This window comes from Podarcis muralis, chromosome 10 (assembly GCF_964188315.1).
Source record: "Podarcis muralis chromosome 10, rPodMur119.hap1.1, whole genome shotgun sequence".
NCBI classification, from domain to species: Eukaryota; Metazoa; Chordata; class Lepidosauria; order Squamata; family Lacertidae; genus Podarcis; species Podarcis muralis.
In genome coordinates, this window is record NC_135664.1 from 25,688,103 (window position 1) to 25,703,840 (window position 15,738).

At 41.8% G+C, this 15,738-nt stretch overlaps 1 protein-coding gene across 1 annotated transcript in view; it reads left to right on the forward strand.

Annotated features, from left to right (window-relative positions):
- The window catches only part of IMMP2L (inner mitochondrial membrane peptidase subunit 2), a 489,148-nt gene that overhangs the window by 374,382 nt on the left and 99,028 nt on the right, over positions 1-15,738 (forward strand). The window lies entirely within an intron of this gene.

Consider the following 15,738-nt stretch of genomic DNA (forward strand, 5'->3'; position numbering starts at 1 on the left):
CCCCTAAGCATGCCCCTAAGACGTGTATTTCTAGGGCGTGGGCTGCTTCGTTAGTTGTTGACTGGCTGCTCCATAGATGTGGTGTATGGCTTGCCTGCAATATTTTCATTGTGAGAGGAGCGTACCTACTCCTTCTCCCTCCTGCCAAGCACAGTCCACCCTCTTTCTGCAGAGCATGAATGGAGAACCTAATGCTCTCCAGATGATGCTGGACTCTAACTCCCATAATCCCTAGAAACTAGATATGCTGGTTGGGGTTGATGAGAGAGTTGGAGTCCAACAGCATTTGGAGAGCCACAGGGTCTTCATTCCTGCCATGCTTTGATCTCATTATAGGGTTTAGGAAAACCTTGTATGGAGTATTCGTATTTGTAGCTCTCCAGAGACAATTTATTAATGTTAGAATTGGAGTTCAGGATCAAGTTGTCTGGTTAGGTGATGGAGGGAAACAGAGAAAAATAAGGAGGAAATGGTAGAAGTGTTGGAAGATGCAACTCATAAGCAAATTGAGGTCAACAGATCTATCTGTGTATTCAGTTGTGCGTATTTACAAAGTCCTCTAATATCGCACTGATTTAGGTTTTGTGGTGGAACATTTTACTCTCTGCTATTAAGTGCTAGGTGTAGAAATGGAATCATTTACATTCATTTGTCTTCCAGATGGCATCTAAAGGTACTGGGACACCTGAGGTTTCCTGGCTGCCCCCCCCCCAAGGTCAAGTCAAGATTAATCATATCTCATTCATTATATCTGATCCCGGTTACTCTTGTTGGTGCTTACAGCTGGTCCTAAAAATGGAGTTTTCTCTTCTTTTGTGGACAGATGGTTTGAGTACCAGACAGATCTAATTTCTACATGTCAAGAGTGAAATTATCCCCTAGCAGAGGATAAGCATAAGTGCATCTGTTAACTTTTAAATCATCTGAGACATAAAAGCATTAAACTGGGCATAGATATCCATCTTTGAATTGTAGTCTTTTTTTCAATGAGTTGCTTTAAGGAAATTGCTTCTCAAAATGTTCAGCACTCTTCAAAATGACAGAGTAACGCAGCTCTATTGATCCCCCAAAATTCTTTTTTAAATATAAGTCATTTTGGTGAGCAAAGGTTACAGATGATCAACCTGTCTTGAGGCAATCTTTAGTAATTCATCTTGAAAAAGTTAAGCAGAAAGTTTGTGTTGACTTTACTAAAAAAAAAAAGTTGGTTCTATACTGATATGGTTTGGTGCAGATGAAATGCTAGGTCCCTGAAAACCATGGTTTGCAAATCAGGAGCCATTCTTATGGATGCTCATTCCCTTTCCCTTCCAAGTTCACTGTTGAGATCTAATTTCCCCCATTGATTCTGTGGTCTGTGAATGCCTATTTACATGTGCATGGGTGCTAGCCATGTTTCCCAATTTGAAAATATGGTCTGAACTTCTTTTGCTTTTTTCCTGAGCCATGATCACAGAGCAATCTGGTTAGTATAAGTAATAGATAGCGTCAGTATGCATATTAGTCTAATGCTTGTGGGTCCTGCTAATTGATTGGTTTGAATGGAAGAATAATGGCTAGATGTTGGAGTTTTGAACTTTTCCTGGTCCAAAAAGTAAAATTTTCTTACTTCTACATCTACCTTTGTGTAGTGATGCATACTGAGCAACACTCCCATTATAGATCACTCATGTTATCCCTACTTCCAACTTTTAAAAGTTGTTTGTTCTGACTTTAGGCTTCTCCACATGTTACTCTGAGCACAATTAAAAACTGTCTTTATGCATGTGCGCATATGTATTGATTTGGACAGCTCATTGATTGTGTACACAGGTACACAGCCTGGACACCCATTGGACAATACATGTACAGCTCAACTTTTTGTGTACTTGCTGAATGTTACACGTGAACACCAATGTAGTCTTTGTTCTGGCCAGTGCTTCACTCAGTGTTGTTTCCTAACAATGCCAGATAAATTTAACTGCCCAAGAGCTGCCCTTTCACTGACAGATGAAAGCAAAACACAGAAAACAGGTGAGAATCGAAGACCTTTCAAGCAGACCATGCTAGACTTTAGATTCTAACTATTAGCTGCTCAGGTTTAGCTTCCTAATTAGCTACTTTCTTGGGCAACTAAGCAGATATTGTCTCATTTCATACTTGCAAAACAGAATAATGTTCATTTGAAGAACACTAGCTTGACTGCTAGAGACGCGGGTGGCGCTGTGGGTAAAACCTCAGTGCCTAGGACTTGCCGATCGCATGGTCGGCGGTTTGAATCCCTGCGGCGGGGTGAGCTCCCGTCTTTCGGTCCCAGCTCCTGCCCACCTAGCAGTTCGAAAGCACCCTTAAGTGCAAGTAGATAAATAGGTAAACGGTGTTTCCATGTGCTGGCTCGCCAGAGCAGCTTCGTCACGCTGGCCACGTGACCCGGAAGTGTCTTCGGACAGCGCTGGCCCCCGGCCTCTTAAGCGAGATGGGCGCGCAACCCCAGAGTCGGTCATGACTGGCCCGTACGGGCAGGGGTACCTTTACCTTTAGCTTGACTGCTTATCCTAACATCCTAGCATTACGATGTCTCTAAAAAGTATTTATCAACCCATTAAAATTACAATTGTATACATTTTATTTTAAAGAAATATATATCCTGCCTTGTCTTGGTTCCACCTTGGTTCCAGCATGTCAATGTTATATACGAGCTACTAAACTGTTTCAAGGGAGAAGTCCGTTCACCCCCTTATCTGGCAGGTGGTTTTGTGGGTGGGCCCTGGGCCTACCTGGTAAACCAGCCTATCGCAGGCCAGATCATCTTCCCAGCCTGCGGGGCCTTTTGGCCTCTCAGGGCCTTGATACGCAAAGGCATTCAGATGTTACTCCCCATCAATGGGTTCGCCACATGAGTTTTTTGGGTGGTGGAACACACTGACTCAGCCCTGAATAAACACATGTGTTGAAAATATCTGGTGTTAATTTGAGTTCTTTCATTAGGGCAAAAAACTAGGCGGCTACTTGCTTGTGCTGAGAGCAACAGTTTTGACAATGCTGGATGATTTTTTGAGGCTGTTCTTCAAAGCAATCTGGCCATGTTAATAGGGCACAATGGTGGGATGGGGCACAGTTTCTGACCCCACCGTGTTTTGGACCATGTGTCACTCCTGAGAAGTATTTTCTCTCTCTTATTATTATTAGGCACAAAAACATCCACAACACATGCTTTTAAAAAGCATGTTTATTTTCCAATTTAATATTGAACCTATCAAGGGTAGTCCTTTTAACCATGCTGTGAATCTTCTCCGCCCTGATGTAAATTGGTGCCCCTACTGGTTAACTCGCACTAACACATTACAGTGGTAGCTCGCAAGACGAATGCCTCGCAAGACAAAAAACCCGCTAGACGAAAGGGTTTTTTGTTTTTTGAGCTGCTTCGCAAGACGATTTTCCCTATGGGCTTGCTTCGCAAGACGGAAACGTCTTGCAAGTTTGTTTCCTTTTTCTTAACACCGTTAATACAGTTGCGACTTGACTTCGAGGAGCAACTCATAGAACGTGGTGTGGTAGCCCTTTTTGAGGTTTTTAAAGACTTTGGTGATTTTTGAAGCTTTTCCAAAGCTTTCCCGACACCGTGCTTCGCAAGACGAAAAAAATCGCAAGACGACAAAACTCGCGGAACGAATCACTGTAGTGTCTCAAGACTGTCCTGCTAGATTTCCAGCTACATCACAAGTCAATGGTTCTTCACAGCACTCTGTGGGCTGCAAGGAAATTCAGGCAGGGGAAAGGGAGGATGTATGAGGCATAAATCATTGTGATACTCCTCAGTGTGGTCTGGGGAGTTCACTGCATCACACAAGGCTGCGCAACCCCACGTCTGCCGACTTGAAAGGCAGAGCAGAAGCAACCCAGGAGTGTGCCTTTGCCATGGACGAGCCTACATTACCGGCATGATTTGTGGGTGGTTCCTTCTTAATCTGGACAGTTGGATTTAATCAAGAGGCACTCCTGGACCAACATATGCTAATAGGCTGCAATCAATCAGCTGCCGAAAGTACTGGGCTTGGCTTTCTGAAGATATTTGAATGTGTTTTTTCTGAAGCTTGAGAATTCTTACAACAGCCGGGAAAGAAAGGGGGATGACAAGGAGCTTTGTGCTTCCTTATGGTTTTCTTTCTGTTGTCCTCCCTGCGTAACGAAAGAGATGTGTGTGGCCGTTGATTTGTTACTCTGTCTGACACTTTGAAAAAGAGGGGAGAGGCTTTGATTTATGCACAGTAAGAAATTTAATAAGGTTTTGCTATGCCCCTCCCGATCAAGGCTGAATGGATTTTATCTACGACCATTTCTGGACTGGGGTGTTGTCAGAGGAATGCAGTGAGCGGGGGGAAAGAATGAACTGCAGCTGAACAGATGCGGAAAAGAGGCTGAATTTGAGAAAAGATCTTGCTCTTAGCTGTGTGCTGAGAAAGAACTGAGGAGGGGATTTTAATGGTGAAAGCCTGGAAGTGCACCCTGTGAGTTATTTATGGCTGCGGGTTGTATGCTTGTCTGTAAACCAGGGATCCCCAAACTTGGCCCTCCAGATGTTTTGGGACTACAACTCCCATCACCCCTAGCTAACAGGACCAGTGGTCAGGGATGATGGGAATTGTAGTCCCAAAACATCTGGAGGGCCAAGTTTGGGGATGCCTGCTGTAAAAAGTGGAAGAAATGGAATGTGATCTTGGACCATCCAGATAAACACTGCAAACAAGTGAACGATGGAAGATAGTAATGAACTCTCTAAGCGCACCAGCTCTGGAACAAAAATGTATATGAAGGACTACACACATGAACTAATTTTTATATTTATAAGATGTAAAAGAGGCACTGTTTGTAAGGAGGAAAAAACAGTCAGCTGGAAGAATGGTTTAACGGCAAGTAAAGGATGACAACTGGACACTAGATAAGAAATGATGCAGCTACGGGAGGAAATGACATATGTTTGCAACAGGAGTGGGAAACCTGATTTTAAGAAATTGTATTAAATTAAAGTAATTCGGTTTGTTTTGTAATAATTTGGAAAAATAATGAAAAATAAATTTATATTTTAAAAGTGTCCTGCTATTCTTCTAAATCCATCTGCATTTATCTTTTTGTGTCCCCCCCCTTTAAGCTGCAATCCTGTTCATAATTTTTATCTTAAGAGTAAGCCACATTAAGTAGGATAATATTTTAATGTTTTTCTTGCAACTTTAGGAAAAGCATTATTTATTTAGAGAAGGCAACATAACAAGCCTCATCCTAATACGGAGAATGGTGCAAATACTACTGCTAAGTTCAAGCTTCCCCTCCTAACTGCATTTTATTTCACCAGTGAGCATTATTTTGATTCTTAATTTACCCTTTTGTAGCATCAATGGCTTTCATTCCCCCCCCCCATCATTGTTTTTATTACATTGACACTGCAAATGGAAATGAACTTTACTCTGAATAGAGGGATATGATACCCAAAGTGCCTAATGCTACTACTTACGAAGAGCAGAAAAAAGTTCTCTGCAGGAATAATGCTTTGATATTGCACCTTTTCTGGCTGATGATTCTTTTGCATAACTTTGTGGTTCTGCTTTCTGTGATTGTATGAAAAGAAAAATGAGTAATAGTTTTTATTTCATTGTTAATCCCTGATTCATGCCATTTTAAAAGGCATAAATTCTTCTTCTTTTCAAATCACCCTAAGTGATGAATAGGTCTGAACATGATTTCTAGAAACTTCTGTATAGTACTTTGTGAGTTTGAAAATTGGTGGTAGACCTCCAGGAACCACACATTTTGTGTGTGGATTTCCAATTTCAACCCAATTTGTATTATTTTACCCAGGTTTCTTTATTCCAAATGCTTGCTAATAAATATTTTATAAACTCTGAAGATGACTTTTTCTCTCAAAACCTAAGCAAACGTGTAAGCTTGAAACTGCAGTGGGGGGAAAAAGGAAGAGAATTGGGGAGAGATTTAAAGACATATTTTATCTGTTCTGTTAATGAGAATGTCATTGAATCCTTCTACTTTTATTTTTGATCTCTTCAAGAAGTGATATCATGTTGCAATGCCAAACCAAACCATGTCTTAGCAACAAATAATGTGCAGGCTGTTAGGAAGGAGCTTCCACCAGCTTTGATCCTTCTTGATTCTTTTAGTTCAGCGCAGTGCAGCCGCTAAACCAACCTGCAATTGTTTAAGCACATGCTCAGGTTCAGACAAGTTCAAATGTTGGCTTAGCTGCTGCACCGCACCAAGCTAAAAGGACCAGGAACAAGTAAAGCTGGGAGGCAGCAAATTTACTAGTCCGGTAAGCCACAATTTGGCTTACCATGATATGCAAACCAGGTCACTGTTTTCCTTTCTCAAGAAGACCTAGGGCTTCTTTTAATGTCAAATCTTGGTTAGTCAGCTTTGTGCTCCGAGCCCCAAAACCCATCCCCCATGGAAATAAAGACACAGTGGAGACAGAATTTAGTTTAAATGTAAATGGGCAAATTTTGGCCACAACTTTATTAAAATACACAAATGTGACTGGTATTGACTTAGGCATTGGTATCAAAACCATAACTGGCTCCTGCCCCACCCTGCAGGAAACCTGGAAGGGTAAACAACCAGCAGGAGGAGCTCCATGTATATTGACTGGTGCTCACCTCACCCCTGGGGTTTTTGGGGGTCCTAGCATGGCCCTAGCCCCGCTCCGGGCTTCGGACGAGATCCAGACCCCCAGATTCCTTTAACGGAAAACCCTATTAATTGGAGGGGCAGGTGATGGCCATACCTCCCCGCCCCACATTCCCCCAAACCAATGCCTAACCGCCAAACCTTACAAAGTTGTGATGATTGCTAAGAGGTAGGCAAAAACCAAGTGGCCACAGCCAATCTGCCACATTGAAAAAAATTCCTACCCGGCCCCCATTCCAAAACAGGCGACCAACTGAAGTCCAAAGCAAGGCCAAACACGACCTAATTAACGGGTGGGTAGGCAGGTGTTTGGCAGCGCGAAGCAAAAGGAGGTCCCTACGCCGTGCGGCCAAATAAATACCCCCAACTCCCAACCTTGCCACATTGCCGATTGGCTAAAGGCCAGTGGCATAACTGTGGCACCACCGGCTTGGAGTGGGGCAAGTCCCACCCACAAGCCGGTTAGGGAAGAGTTCCAGGGCTGAGCACAACATCCTCTATTAGGAGGATCCAACTTGCTATCACTTTTGAAAGGGAGCAGAGATGCCTTGTTTTTTTGTTTTCTTTGTATTTCTGAATTGCTGACTTTCAGCTGTATTTTATCCCTTTAAATTTGTAAACTGCCCTGAAGCCCTAGTTGATGGAGCCATATATATGAATGCCCCAAAGGAACAAGCAGTTGATTGATATTTATTGCGGGAGATGCCATGCTGCTGTTAATACACAAATGAGTGGCGCACAGAGGACACTTTCATCTTCATTTTGCTCTTTCAAGTAAAACCAGAAGCATTCTTCACAACAATAATTAAAGGCAAGCGGCAATCATTAAGTAAATGCAGATTTCTTAAGTCTGCAGCTCAGTTTGCATGCACAAGTGATTTATTGATTTTCTTGGAAAGTAATCCAATACAAAATTTACTCTGGTTTTTTTAATAAAAAAACAACACACACAACAAAATTAAATAATGGATGATCCAATTTGCTCTAACATGAGTTTACAACTGTAGCTTGCTATTAATGTAACTAAGTGCACGATAAAATAAACTTTTAATTTTATTTTGAATTTTGGATCTCCTTGCTAAATAGGATTTGTATTGAATTTGTCTTTTTTTAAAATAAGAAAATACTCTTGGTGCACATGCACAGGTCAGATGAAACTTTCAGATATCATTGTACTTCATGGACTCCCTGATGGGCTAATAATTTCATAAAAGAAGCAGGAAAGCACAGTGTGGCACACCCAAATCATCGAAAGCAATGCAGCCATTTCAATGATTTATTTTTTTCCTGTTAAGCCATTCTTATTGGTGAATTGTTGGTGTATTAAAATATCAGCCAGATAAAAAGAACAGTAAGATAGCCATTGCTATGTACAATGCAACTTAAAGAAATGTGTAAAATATTTCTCATTAATTTTAAATACAGATATAGAAGGAATATGTTAAATATGTGTTCTGTGCAGTGCAACCCTAGTGGGCTTTCTCTGAGAAGTTAAGGTAGAGGTGGTTGCTGTAGCCTTTTCTGCTGTAGCCTTCTAAGCAATACCGCCCATCCCTGCTTGCAGCCTGACCCTACATAATCTTACCAGGGCAATTCCAACTGGCAGGGGTGTCCAATGGAAGTGTCCAATGGAAGTGGGTGCAAGCAGCACCCACCATCTTTATCGCACCTTGAGGTGAAATAGGTAAAGGTAAACGGACCCCTGACCATTAGGTCCAGTCGCGGACAACTCTGGGGTCGCAGTGCTCATCTCGCTTTACTGGCCGACTAAGCTGCTTCTGGCGAACCAGTCGGCCAGCGTACAGCTTCTGGGTCATGTGCTTCTGGAGAACCAGAGCAGCACACGGAAATGCCGTTTACCTTCCCGCCAGAGCAGTACCTATTTATCTACTTGCACTTTGACATGCTTTCGAACTGCTAGGTTGGCAGCAGCTGGGACCGAGCAACGGGAGCTCACCCCGTCGCCCTAGTCTCTGTGGTTTAACCCACAGCGCCACCCACGTCCTGCATATTAGTTAAAAGTATAGTTAAAAGCAGAAGTCGGCAAATGCAAATCTTTTTTGCTCTTCAAAATATGACAACTCTAACCATCTCACAACTACAAAAAGTAATGGCATTTTATATCACCTGTATATGCACATACACATATACAGATATTTGGATTTTTAGCCTAGCTTTTAGGTGGATTACAACCGATCAATAAAATACAACATTTAAATTCTAAAGATGTAAAATAAGTCAAAACAATTAATCAATTTAAATCTAAAGCAACCAATGTCATCCTCCTCACCCTCAATGAAATGTGATGCAGACAGAATTTCTTATACCAGATGTAATGATCTGAACAACAGTGTTAAGCTTATGTACAGAATGGAGATTTTAGAATGCATTCATGCTTTTAAGAAGTTCTGTAGGACCTCTTTCTTTTTCTTCTTCTTTTTGCACATATCTATTAGAGCAAATTGAATGTTTGAAGTTTCTGGCAGATGTCTGAAAGCAAGCTAATTCAATACAATAAATAATCCCTGTAGAATGCAACGTGCTTAAGGATAATGCAACAGGTAAACTTATTCAAGTCCCAGGTTCTGCATTTCTACTGTAATGATTTATCAGGTGTGCAATGAGAAAACAAAAAGACTTGTGAGTCATAGTTCTGTGAACGCTTGCCATGGCCTTTCAACTGACAGCGCTCCTTCAGGCAATTTTGGCCTCATAACCCCCAAAGCTTTGATCACCCCAGTGTCCAAGTCTCTTTCTGGTTGTTGTTCAGTTTTTTGAAATATTCCTTCCTCTGCAAAAGAGGTTTCTGTTTTTCTGTCTCATTCTCTGGGTCTTTGAACTCTGCTGAGGCCACACTTCTCACCAGCCATGTTCCATGCCCTCCTTGGCTGCTTTGGCATATTCTTCAACTGTGACAGTGCCTCTTGTTTACTCAAAGGGTGAGATGTGTGCATAGGAATGTGGATTAGCATGTGGTATATGAAATGTCCTGTGGAAAAAAGAGGGCTCACGTTCCACACAACCTTCCATTTCATAAAGCATTCTGTGGACTGGTAAATGAATCTAAAAATATGTTAATAGCAAACTATGACAATGTAGCCAAAACAGGCTTACTGAAAAAGAAAAGGGAGATATCAGCATGCTTTTGGTGGAGGCCCAATGTTTGCAGAAGTAGGAACAAAGTCTACTTCTGGTAGTGTGTGGAAATCCAAAAACAACTAAATGAGTACGAAGCATGCTCAGTGTCTGTGGAATGTTTGCTGACTGGGTGAGTGAAAGGGTGGTGGTGGTGGTGTGTGTGTGTGTGTGTGTGTGTGGAGAGGGAGCGAGCGAGAGAGAGATGATATACAATGTCCAGACTCTTTATACAGTGGTACCTTGGTTCTCAAACTTAATCCATTCCAGGAGTCAATTCGACTCCTGAAACGGTGAGAAAACCAAGGCGCAGTTTCTGATTGACTGCAGGAGCTTCCTGCGCTCAATTGGAAGTCGTGGAAGCCACATCGGAGATATATATATATATATATATATATATATATATATATATATATCTCTGAGAAGAATATATTTACAATCTCGCGCTTATTCACTTTGTTCCTTACAGAGAGCTCCTACACAGGTTCCTTCCTCTTAACGTTTAGGGATCTCCCTCTGTCTGTTTCACTTCACACAGATCACACTGACACAACACTGTCCTTAGCAGTATCCAGAGAAACCTCTCTCAGCAGCCATTATCCCTCACAAACACACAGAGAAAAACAGAAAGCAGTTAAAAATTACAGTTACTGGAATAACAGTCACAACAGAATGGAATGTCTCTCTCATTTGACTCAGTCAGCCAATCGCATGAGGGCTACTGCCAAAGGGAAAACCCCATGTTAAAAATATGCAGCAATTTAACATAAGTGAACATTCCCATTTCAGGATATTGAACCATTATCCTTGACAAAAGGGAAGAGAATAATTTGGAAGATGACATGGCTGGTTGGCTTGGACATTGAACGGGAGTGCTCTGCACTACAACATTGTGCTGCAGATCCAACTTCTGTTACTGAATGTAAAACATGTAAGGAAACATCGTTCGTGCACTTCCTTTCAAGTCCCTTTGAATTACAGATTAATTTGCACTTTGTGGAGAATAAATGTAAAGTCTTCGGATCAATGAATCCCCACCTTCTCTCATAGATGAGAATGTATGTGAGGACAGTGACAGAAGAAAAGGCCTAGCTTTAAATACTGGAGTGACTGCGCAGAACAAGAAAATCCTAGTTAAAGGCTTTGAGTAATATATTTGCTTTGATCATTCTAATGACCATTTTATAACTCGTACAATGCCTAATGTGACAGACTGGAAACAAGGGAAGCTTCTTTGCTCTGAGACTGAATATTTCATGACAAAAAAATGGTCTCGCATAGCATTTTTAAAAACTGATATTGAAAAAGAAAAGGACAACGGCTTGAAGGCATTCAACTCCCCACCATCACCCAGTTTCCTCTGAGAATTCTTAACAGAATAATAATAAAAAAAACATATGTTATTGTGTCTATTATGTTTTGATAACTACAACCTGTATAGCTTCAGGGGACTTTAGCAGTGTGTCACATTTATAAATAGGAATGTATCACTGGTAGAATTCCGAACTTACACAATTTCTTTGATAGCTGAGGCTTAATATAGTTCTGTGTGTCATTAAAAATGAAAGCAGTGATAGCAGGTCGTGATTCCGACATCTTGGCCTCTAGTGCCTGATGGCCCTACTGGTCTGCCACCAAATTGTTTCAGCATTCACTGATATGTGGCTCTTCAAAGGGCCTTTTTTCAGCTGGAACTCACCAGAACTCAGTTCCTGCACCTCTCAGGTGGGCGCCATTGCCATTATAAGAGAACAAGGGAGGCGTTCACAGTGAGTTCTGGCCCCTCTTTTTCTAGAAAAATAGCACTGGCTCTTCACACATTCCACAAGCTGTATTCTAGTATCTACCCCACCACCCACCCAGTAACACACTGATTTTCGCTAACCCTGGCAGTGCTTAAATGTCTACAACTGCATATTAATATGTACTCCAGTTTTTATATCAAGCCATATCATCCACTACAAGTGAGTCAAAATCCTGCTCTTGTTTCCGTCTGCTTACAGTGGCCTCCTAGATAACTTAGAAATTTTCTTCATTCCCAATTTTATCCTCTTGGTTTCTGAGTTTTCCAGTCAGCTTTGCCATCTTGGCATAGTCCATCAACTTGGTTTGCCATTCTTCTCTGGTAGGGACTTTGTCATCTTTCCAACTATGGGCCAATAACATCCGTGTGGCTGTTGTTCCATACATAAAAAGTATTTTCTGCTCCTCCTGTAATTCCTAATAAAAAAGCTTCTGGTTTTTTAACAAAAGTTATTTTAAACATTTTTTTCCATTTCATTATATATCATCTCCCAGAAAGCTAGTTTTATCTTACAAGTCCACCACATATGATAAAAGGTACCTTTTATTATTGTTCTCAACCTCCCATTGTTCTGAACCTTCCATCAATTCATTGGCTTGTGATCCCCTACTTTGTTTTGATGTTTGTTTCCATTGTGTGTGCTTGTGGTTTTGGCGTGGTTTGAGCTGGCACTGTTTGTTTGAGCAAAACTCAACTGAATAAGATGATGTATGAAATGACTCTTGTTGCCCGTTCAGGCAGCCACTTCCCCGCACCCTTCTTGGCACACCTGAATGCAAAGCAAAGCTTCCTGCAAACCAGGAAGCAAAGCTTCTTGTTTCCTATTTTGTCCAAACCTGGAATAAAGCCAGGCTGGTTTAAGAGCAAGCCATGTTGGTTTAAGAGCCCATCTTGTTCTGAAGCTGGTAACCATGGTTTCCTGATTTCGACGAAATAAGGACTATGGCTAATTGAATACTTCCACATTTTATTTGGGTGTACCATGAAGGGTGCTGGAGGAGACTCTTGAGAGTCCCATGGACTGCAAGAAGATCGAACCTCTCCATTCTGAAGGAAATCAGCCCTGAGTGCTCACTGGAAGGACAGGTCCTGAAGCTGAGACTCCAATACTTTGGTCACCTCATGAGAAGAAAAGACTCCCTGGAAAAGACCCTGATGTTGGGAAAGATGGAGGGCACAAGGAGAAGGGGACGTCAGAGGACGAGATGGTTGGACAGTGTTCTTGAAGCTACCAACATGAGTTTGACCAAACTGCGGGAAGCAGTGGAAGACAGGAGTGCCTGGCATGCTCTGGTCCATGGGGTCATGAAGAGTCGAACACGACTTAACGACCAAACAATAACAACCATGAAGGGAGAACAGAAAGGCTCAGTCATATCTTGGCATATTAAGCCAAGATATGGTTGTTCCTTATGTAGCATTTTTTTCCAGTAAAGATGTATTAATATTTAGGAGTACATGGGTTTACATTCAAGCATAAATTTGGCATTCATGAAATTAGAGTGTGTGGAGTACTTATAAGGAGAGAAGAAGGCTTGTCTTTTTGGAGTATTTAATCTGCATGTTTCTGTTGAGCAATGGAGTACCTACGTGTTAATTTTGTATGAACCTCCTTCTAGCTAGCATGAAATTCTATGGTGTGTCTGTTCCATGGAGCTGTTCCTGTGAGTTAACTGGGGCTGTTTTGAACTATGGAAGTGACCTATAATATGTCTAAGGGTCAACCTTCATGTTACACATAGTGCATTGTGTCTCTTTCTTAAATTAATATTGGGGTCACAGCACATGGGAAAGGGAGCTTTGTGCCTTCTCTCCCTAGCTGTGAAGTCCCAAATATCGCCCCACCTTTCATAATATCTGTGCCAGTAGGCTCTTTATCATTCTCTTTTCAAACCTTGTAACTGCATGAGGGTGGGCAGTATCAGAGGGGAATTGAAAATGGGAAGGTTGGAGACAATAATAATAAATAGAAGCTGATATGTGCTTTAATCCGTTTCCAGCTTAACAGTTTATATTATTTTTAGTTTTTAAAAACCACACCTGCTTTATTGACATTTTTAAAGTTTTAGAAAGCCTTTTGTGTTCATCATAAATTGTGACCTTCTGTTTCACTTAAGCATTAAAACCAGTGTTAGAAACTGAGATATGAAAGCTAGGGCTTAAATGGCGCCTTAAACCTAGGTTATGGGTGCAACATCAGAATGTCCAGGCACACATTTTTTATAACAAGAATACAAAACTGAAAATGAAACTACTTCTTCTTCTTCTTTGCTGATCATCAGCCGAGTAAGATTGTCTTCCATAGACATGGTTTTAACAATGAGTCTGTAAGTGACTGTGAAGGCCAATTCTGGACCCACACGTCCTTCTGCAGTGGGGACATTGGTTTCTGGGCGGGAATTGATCACGGTGTGGATTTGCCAAGTGTGAAAATGAATGAACTGCAGCTAAAATATTATCTTCATTTTTCACATGATCTAGTCCTGGGGTCAGCAAACTTTTTCAGCAGGGGGCCGGTCCACTGTCCCTCAGACTTTGTGGGGGGCCGGACTTTATTTTGAAGGGAAAAAATGAATGAATTCCTATGCTCCGCAAATAACCCAGAGATGCATTTTAAATAAAAGCACACATTCTACTCATGTAAAAACATGCTGATTCCTGGACTGTCTGCGGGCCGGATTTAGAAGGCGATTGGGCTGGATCCGGCCCCTGGACCTTAGTTGCCTACCCATGATCTAGTCCTTTCCCTGCCCACCCCCCTACTATCCTTAAGAGGGTCTCAGAGAGTAGCTGGAAGTGGGGAGGCAGAAAAAGGTCCTCCTTTCCTTCCACGCTGCAGTTTTAATCTGAAATTTTAGATGCATTCCTGCATCCAGAGCTCAGAAACTGATCATGCTAATGAAATTCCCTGTCGCAAAATGCGCCTAGAACAATGGGAGTTTCGAGTACTAATTTAAACCACCAGTTAATGCGATATATGAACATGATCCAAAGTTCTGTGTGCCATTATCCATACAGGGTAACACTGTTTGTGTAGTGGAAATTTCCCTGCCTATGACATTGGGTGCTCAGAGCAGCTGCATTTGTCTAACCCCCAGGGAACTGGGGTTAATGTAGTCCCCGCCCTCCCCACCCCCATCTGCAGTATGTTACAGGGTGTGTAATGGAGAATAATGATAAAAATAACATCATTCCAGGAACAAAATTTATGTGTCTCGGGTGATTATCATGGTTTTGAATTTGTCTCATTGGAACGTCAGTCCCTGCAGCGCTAGAATGCTTCCTGATATCATGTGAGGGCTTTGGTTCAGAACAAGCTCACAGCAGAACGTCACCTCTTGAACTACTTGTGTAACTTGCTCTCTCCTAACAAGTTTTCCCCAGACGTATCTCGCTTTGCCTTTGAGGTTACTACTGAAACCCAGAAGTCTAAACAGAAATAGAATAGCGGCACAGAGCTCAAGGCTGCTTCCTGCAGTCTGCAAATGGACTCCGGAAATGTTCTGCTCTATCTGTGAACAAAGACATTGTGGGGACTATTTCACTGAATTTCTCCAGGGAGGGGATAAATTGTTTCAACAGTTTCTCAGGGATGAGGCTCATTATTACCCATGGGAGAAGAACTCCTTCCTTCGTCGCTTTCAGTTTTTTGTTTGTAACACGAAGGGCGGCAGCAGCAAATGTCTTGCCAGTCTATCTGCCATTTTGCATTCTTCATAATCCTCCATAATGCATAATGGGGCACATATTGTAGCTGCTGGGGCAGGGTGTTATATTTGGATAAAATTGGGAAGTGGGAAATCGAAGGTGAGAGGCGAAAGAAAAATCTCAGAAGTTTCCTCTGAGAAATCTTAGTTCAGCTCTATCTGGAGCAAATATTCAGCAATGAAAAAGGAATTGCACTCCTAGACCCCACATTTCGGACTTTAACCCTAAATACACTTTTTAGTAAGGGAATCCCACCAAACACAGTAGGGTTTTACTTCTCAGTAGGACTTTACTTCTAAGCATGCACACAATTGCACTGTAAGCAGTTCCAAAAGTTACCAGGAATATATGAACCAGCCTGGGGTGGGGCCAGAACTAATCTGTATGCTTTAATTTCTCTTTTGTTTTATTGCGAA